Genomic DNA, 7607 nt, shown 5'->3' on the forward strand with positions numbered 1-7607 from the left:
ATTTCTTCACATTTTAGGCGCAGCAACGTGTGAATGTCCCAAAATGCATTTTGCGGAAAACACTGTTCTAAAATGCTAGTGGTTTCATGGACAGAGATGGAAATATCCGTTAATGTAGAAAGAGGGGAGATCTAAAGATGCAACAACTATCATGGGGTGCTAATATGACTACGATAATGCCTTTGGCTGCTAGACATTGAAAGAAAACAAATAGAACAGGAGAACGCATATGAGGAAGTCTGTATAAAATATTTGCATCCACGGTTCTCTGGTGGGATTTTGGCTATAGGCTACTTTGAAGCAAGGTAAAACATGGCTCATAATACACTGCAAAAATAAATAAAAAAGGGAACACTTAAACAACACAATGTAACTCCAAGTCAATCACACTTCTGTGAAATCAAACTGTCCACTTAGGAAGCAACACTGATTGACAATACATTTCACATGCTGTTGTGCAAATGGAATAGACAACAGGTGGAAATTATAGGCAATTAGCAAGACACCCCCAATAAAGGACTGGTTTTGCAGGTGGTGACCACAGACCACTTCTCAGTTCCTATGCTTCCTGGCTGATGTTTTGGTCACTTTTGAATGCTGGCGGTGCTTTCACTCTAGTGGTAGCATGAGACGGAGTCTACAACCCACACAAGTGGCTCAGGTAGTGCAGCTCATCCAGGATGGCACATCAATGCGAGCTGTGGGAAGAAGGTTTGCTGTGTCTGTCAGCGTAGTGTCCAGAGCATGGAGGCGCTACCAGGAGACAGGCCAGTACATCAGGAGACGTGGAGGAGGGCAACAACCCAGCAGCAGGACTGCTACCTCCGCCTTTGTGCAAGGAGGAGCAGGAGGAGCACTGCCAGAGCCCTGCAAAATGACCTCCAGCAGGCCACAAATGTGCATGTGTCTGCTCAAACGGTCAGAAACAGACTCCATGAGGGTGGTATGAGGGCCCGACGTCCACAGGTGGGGTTTGTGCTTACAGCCCAACACCGTGCAGGACGTTTGGCATTTACCAGAGAACACCAAGATTGGCAAATTCGCCACTGGCGCCCTGTGCTCTTCACAGATGAAAGCAGGTTCACACTGAGCACGTGACAGACGTGACAGAGTCTGGAGACGCCGTGGAGAACGTTCTGCTGCCTGCAACATCCTCCAGCATGACCGGTTTGGCGGTGGGTCAGTCATGGTGTGGGGTGGCATTTCTTTGGGGGGCCGCACAGCCCTCCATGTGCTCGCCAGAGGTAGCCTGACTGCCATTAGGTACCGAGATGAGATCCTCAGACCCCTTGTGAGACCATATGCTGGTGCGGTTGGCCCTGGGTTCCTCCTAATGCAAGACAATGCTAGACCTCATGTGGCTGGAGTGTGTCAGCAGTTCCTGCAAGAGGAAGGCATTGATGCTATGGACTGGCCCGTCCGTTCCCCAGACCTGAATCCAATTGAGCACATCTGGGACATCATGTCTCGCTCCATCCACCAACGCCACGTTGCACCACAGACTGTCCAGGAGTTGGCGGATGCTTTAGTCCAGGTCTGGGAGGAGATCCCTCAGGAGACCATCCACTACCTCATCAGGAGCATGCCTAGGCATTGTAGGGAGGTCATACAGGCACATGGAGGCCACACACACTACTGAGCCTCATTTTGACTTGTTTTAAGGACATTACATCAAAGTTGGATCAGCCTGTAGTGTGGTTTTCCACTTTAATTTTGAGGGTGACTCCAAAACCAGACCTCCATGGGTTGATATATTTGATTTCCATTGATCATTTTTGTGTGATTTTGTTGTCAGCACATTCAACTATGTAAAGAAAAAAGTATTTAATTAGATTATTTCATTCATTCAGATCTAGGATGTGTTATTTTAGTGTTCCCTTAATTTTTTTTGAGCAGTGTATGAAGTAAAATGTCCAGCGATCCTATTACAGGCTTAATATCTTCTGGTAGATGGAAAGGCTTTCCCAAAAACCTTAAATGTTAACTAGCTACAAAGTAGCTTACGCCTACCTGGCAGAATGATATGATTATTTGCATCAATCCAGTGTCTATTTGCTTTGCAAACTCCAACTCGTGCTACAGAAACACCCCTAACCAAACAACGGTGCTAGGTGCCTGCACACTTGAATTGAAGGGTAACTACACTAAAAAATCTAAATTCCTTAGATTTTCCCAGACCTCAAAAGTAGTCTCCTGATGGGAACTTTTGGCAAAATTAGAGTATACCCACTTCTCCAGGCACCACTACGCCACTGCTTACTGGCTAGCAGGCAACAACAGCATGGCGCTAGTTAAAACTTGTTTAAAAGAAAGTGATGTTTATTTCAATGGGCGAGGGAGAAATAACTTGTAGTATTGGTCACTTGTAGTATTGGTCGCCGTGGAGACATCCAAAAACTTCAAGTTCCTTGCCGTACACATCTCCGAGGAGCTGAAATGGTCAAACCACACAGACACCATGGTGAAGAAGGCACGACAGCGACTCTTCAACCTCAGGAGGCTGAAGAAATGTGGCATGTTCCCGAGGGCCCTCACAGTGTTCTACAGGAGCACCATCGAGAGCATACTGTCTGGCTGCATCCCAGCCTGGTACAGCAACTCCGCTGACCGCAAGGTGCTACAGTGGGTAGTATGCTCAGCCGAACGCACCATTGGGTGCACACTGCCTGCCCTCCAGGACACCTACAACACCAGCTGTCGCAGGAAGGCCGAGAAGATCATCAGGGACCTGAGCCACGAACTGTTCTCCCTGCTTCCATCGCTCAGACAATTTGTGTTTCATTAGCTATCTCTCTGTCAGTGAATTCAATTGTTGAATCATGTTTTGTCATGATTATGACTCATTTCAAGTACCTAGCTGCAGGTTTACAGAAACATTGAATATACTTTGCATAGAAACCTAAATAAAAGCATGTAGATAGATGTGTGTGTGTCATGAATGCTAGAATGGAGGTTTAAAAATGACAACTGCATATGCATATTGGCCAATACATATGGCATAGCCTACACATAGGATACCTTGCAATACAGTCTTCTTTAAAAACAGCTGTACAATGTGCTCTGCAATAAGATAACCAGAGTTTGATTTCTAAACCCGATTTCTTCTCAAATAGGAGCTGGCTACGGTGGGCATTTATAATGTTGGATGCTTTGGAGTATAAGGTATGAAGAATAGAGCCTGTAGTAGGATTATATAAAAATCACTTGGGAAATGAATGTTTGAGTTTTAAATAGGCTACTAAATGTTCAGTGAATGTGAGTATTTACACTGAACAAAAATATAAAAGCAACATGCGACAATTTCAAAGAATTTACTGTTACAGTTTATATAAGGAAATCACTCAATTTAAATAAATGAATTAGGCCCTAATCTATGGATTTTACATGACTGGGAATACAGATATGCATCTGTTGGTTACAGATACCTTAAATAAAGGTCAGTATCTGGTGTGACCACCATTTGCCTCATGCAGCGCAACACATCTCCTTCGCATAGAGTTGATCAGGCTGTTAACTGTGGCCTGTGGAATGTTGTCCCACTAATCTTCAATGGCTGTGCAAAGTTGAGATACTGGAACACGCTGTTGTATGGTTGAGAACTCGAACACGCTGTTGTACACATCGATCCAGAGCATCCCAGACATGCTCAATGGGTGACCTGTCTAGTGAGTATGCAGGCTATGGAAAAATTGGGACATTTTCATTTTCCATGAATTGTGTACAGATCCTTGCGACATGGGGCCGTGCATTATCATGCTGAAAAATGAGGTGATGGCAGCGGATGAATGGCACGACAATGGGCCTCAGGATCTCGTCACAGTTTCTTTGTGCATTCAAATTGCCATCGATAAAATGCAATTGTGTTCGTTGTCCGTAGCTTATGCCTGCCCATACCATAACCCCACTGCCACCATGGGCGATGCCATGCACACTGTCTGCCATCTGCCCGGTACAGTTGAAACTGGGATTCATCCGTGAAGAGCACACTTCTCCAGCGTGCCAGTGGCCATCCAAGGTGAGCGTTTGCCCATTGAAGTCGGTTACGACGCTGATCTGCAGTCAGGTCAAGACCCTGGTGAGGACGATGAGCTTCCTGACAGTTTGTGCAGAAATTCCTCAGCTGTCCGGGTGGCTGGTCTCAGACAATCCCGCAGGTGAAGAAGCCGGATGTGGAGGTCCTGGGCTGGCGTGATTACACGTGATCTGCGGTTGTGAGGCCGGTTGGACGTACTGCCAAATTCTCTAAAATGATGTTGGAGGCATCTTATGTAGAGAAATTAACATTAAGTTATCTGGCAACAGCTCTAGTGGACATTCCTGCAGTCAGCATGTCAGTTGCATGCTCCCTCAAAACTTGAAACATCTGTGGCATTGTGTTGTGTGACAAAACAGCACATTTTAGAGTGGCCTTTTATTAACGTGCACCTGTGTAATGATCATGCTGTTTAATTAGCTTCTTGATATGCCACACCTGTCAGGTGGATGGATTGTCTTGGCAGAGGAGAAATGCTCACTAACAGGGATGTAAACAAATTTGTGCACAACATTTGAGAGAAATAAGCTTTTTGTGCATCTAAGAAATGTCTGGGATCTTTTATTTCAGCTCATTAAACATAGGACCAACACTTACATGTTGCGTTTATATTTTTGTTCAGTGTAGTTACAAGTAGATATGCTGCTAGCAAGCAGAAGTAGATAGCTTGCCTTTATCACTAGCTAGCATGTCATTCCAGGACAAGGAGAGTTTTAGCTTTCAGTTTATTCCAAGTAATTTGATTTGATTTGATTTGATTTGATTTGATAATTTCAGACTACAGAAATCTATAGTATTGTATACATCTGGCCCTTCATTGGACACTGTGTTAACAAACCTCCAAACGAGCGTCAACGCCATACAACACTCCTTCCATAGCCTCCAACTGCTCTTAAACACTAGTAAAACTAAATGCATGCTCTTTAACTGAACGCTGCTTGCACCCGTCCACCCGACTAGAATCACTACTCTCGACGGGTCTGACCTAGAGTATGTGGACAACTACAAATACCTAGGTGTCTGGTTAGACTGTAAACTCTCCTTCCAGACTCACATTAAGCATCTCCAATCAAAAGTTAGATCTAGAATCGGCTTCCTATTTCGCAACAAAGCCTCCTTCACTCATGCTGCCAAACATGCCCTCGTAAAACTGACTATCCTACCGATCCTTGACTTCGGCGATGTCATTTACAAAATAGCCTCCAACACTCTACTCAGCAAATTGGATGTAGTCTATCACAGTGCCATCCGATTTGTCACCAAAGCCCCATATACTACCCACCATTGTGACCTGTACGCTCTTGTTGGCTGGCCCTCACTACATATTCGTTGCCAAACCCACTGGCTCCAGGTCATCTATAAATCACTGCTAGGCAAATCCCTGTCTTACCTTAGCTCACTGGTCACCATAGCAACACCCACCCGTAGTCTGCGCTCCAGCAGGTATATCTCACTGGTCATCCCCAAAGCCAACACCTCCTTTGGCCGCCATTCCTTCCAGTTCTCTGCTGCCAATGACTGGAACGAACTGCAGAAATCTCTGAAGCTGGAGACTTTTTAACTCCCTCACTAACTTTAAGCGTCAGTTGTCAGAGCAGCTTACCGATCACTGCACCTGTACACAGCCATTCTGAAATTAGCCCACCCAACTACCTCATCCCCATATTGTTATTTATTTTGCTAATTTGCACCCCAGTATCTCTATTTGCACATCATCTTCTGCACATCTATCACTCCAGTGTTAATACGAAATTGTAACTATTTTGCACTATGGCCTATTTATTGCCTTACCTCCATAACTTACTACATTCGCACACACTGTATATATATTTTCTGTTTGTATTTTTGACTTTATGTTTTGTTTACCCCATATGTAACTCTGTGTTGTTGTTTTTATCGCACTGCCTTGCTTTATCTTGGCCAGGTCGCAGTTGTAAATGAGAACTTGTTCTCAACTGGCTTACCTGGTTAAATAAAGGTGAAATAAAAAAAATAAAAAATAAAATAGTAATCAAGGTAGGACCCACTAATTTCATTCATACAGACAAATGCATTTTATCGATGGCGATTTGAATGCACAGAGATACCGTGACAAGATCCTGAGGCCCATTGTCATGCCATTCATCCACCGCCATCACCTCATGTTTCAGCATGATAATGCACGGCCCCATATCGCAAGGATCTGTACACAATTCCTGGAAAATGAAAATGCCTGCATACTCACCAGACATGTCACCCATTGAGCATGTTTGGGATGCTCTGGATCGACGTGTACAACAGCGTGTCCAGTTCCCGCCAATATCCAGCAACTTCGCACAGCCATTGAAGGGGAGTGGAACAACATTCCACAATCAATAGCCTGATCAACTCTATGCAAAGGAGAAGTGTCGCGCTGCATGAGGAAAATGGTGGTCACACCAGATACTGACTGGTTTTCTGATCCACGGCCTAATGAATGTATTTAAATTGACTGATTTGCTTATATGAACTGTAACTCAGTACAATCTTTGAAATTGTTGCATGCTGCGTTTATATTTTTGTTCAGTGTAGCTAGCTAGCTAACTCTTCTTCGTCGTCTTCTTCTTCTTCTTTGGTATTATGGTGGTCTGCAAACAAATGTTATAGGTGCATGCCGCCACCTAATGTATTGGCTGTGTATCAGCCTACTATTCTGTAGTATGAATTCATTGCACTTTGTGAAAAAATTGCTATACCAAGTACCAACTAACCCTGCACCCATTATAACCTCACCACTATTCCACTACTTCGGCCCTCTCTGATCCTACTCTAGGCCAACAGCCTGAGAGGACGGGACAGTACCGTTCAAAACATCTTGTAACTCTTCTTCAGTAAAATCTCATACACCCAAGTATTTCTCTGCAGTTGCCACCACAACATCTATCCTCTGTGATTTACATTCCATTCCTGCGGTACAATTGACAACCATGGCCATGAACTCCCCCCAATTGTTATTCCTATCACTCGCTATTGGCTTCGACCTACTCACATGGATCCTCTTAGGATCCCTCACCCTGGACCCATCTTCCTCTACTATTTTCTTCACTCTTCAGCATATGACACCTTGTGCACTACTCTAATCCTGGCAACCTCAACCTGCCTTTATCTCACCGGACACCTCTGATCTCCAGCACCATGGGTACCCCTACAGTTTACACACACAACATCTTCCACTGATACTATACATTCCTTTGTCTCATGTCCTCCTGCACACTTCTCACATCTAGGAATCTCCCTCCTACACACTGCTGCCACATGACCATAAGCTTGACACCTAAAACACGGTAATGGGTTCGGGATAAACACTCTCATGGGATAACTAACTTGACTTTTTCTGGTAATGGCTCTGCCTCAAAATGGAGCGCACGCTCCCTCTGGACGGCAGAAACGCAACAAAATCAACACGATTCCACTTCGAGTCACTTTCACTGACTTTTATTTTTATTTCACCTTTATTTAACCAGGTAAGCCAGTTGAGAACAAGTTCTCATTTACAACTGCGACCTGGCCAAGATAAAGCAAAGCAGTGCGATAAAAACAACAACACAGAGTTACA

The sequence above is a fragment of the Coregonus clupeaformis genome, chromosome 21 (assembly GCF_020615455.1).
Source record: "Coregonus clupeaformis isolate EN_2021a chromosome 21, ASM2061545v1, whole genome shotgun sequence".
Lineage (NCBI taxonomy): Eukaryota > Metazoa > Chordata > Actinopteri > Salmoniformes > Salmonidae > Coregonus > Coregonus clupeaformis.